The sequence below is a fragment of the Meleagris gallopavo genome, chromosome 17, assembly GCF_000146605.3.
Source record: "Meleagris gallopavo isolate NT-WF06-2002-E0010 breed Aviagen turkey brand Nicholas breeding stock chromosome 17, Turkey_5.1, whole genome shotgun sequence".
Lineage (NCBI taxonomy): Eukaryota > Metazoa > Chordata > Aves > Galliformes > Phasianidae > Meleagris > Meleagris gallopavo.
Window position 1 is genome coordinate 7,601,365 of NC_015027.2, and position 651 is coordinate 7,602,015.

The window sequence follows — 651 nt, forward strand, 5'->3', positions numbered from 1 at the left end:
AATTTAAAAATAATCATTAAAAAATAATTTTGTTAGGAGAAGGAAGGAGTTCTATAACAAAGTTCCATGTCCTGCAACTATGGAATTCTTCTCTGTATCAAAGCCTTCTCACAAATGTTCTAATTCCAGCACAGAAAGAGTTCAGCTTTTACACAGAGCTTGAGGAAAAAAAGCCACAGTGAAGGTAAGGCTTGTAATCACAGGGAATAAGCACAACCCTGCTTAAATTCTGCCATTTGCACTTACATCAGTAACCAGTGAATGCTTTTAAGTGATTTCATGTCAGGAATTGGACGAGTCTCCCCAGACAGACTGGCTTCATTTCTTCAGATGCTATTCAGCGTGACAGAAGACAAGATGGGAGTTCAATCTAAATTTAAGCATTCTCTGTAGACTATTAATAGAGGAAAAACTGGTAGCATGAATCATCACGTGGGAGCTGCAGAGCGACAGCTATTTATTTTCTATAATAATAATATAAAGAAGATACCCTTATACAATAAAGAAACTGTTGGGCTTGCAAGGCTCAGCGGGAAAAAGAAGTCAAATGATTCCTCTTCACTGACACTACTTTCATTTTATTCTAAGGAGCAATGAGAGGGCAACCCTTATTTAACCTGACAAAATCCATATTGTGTGTATCCGAGCTTC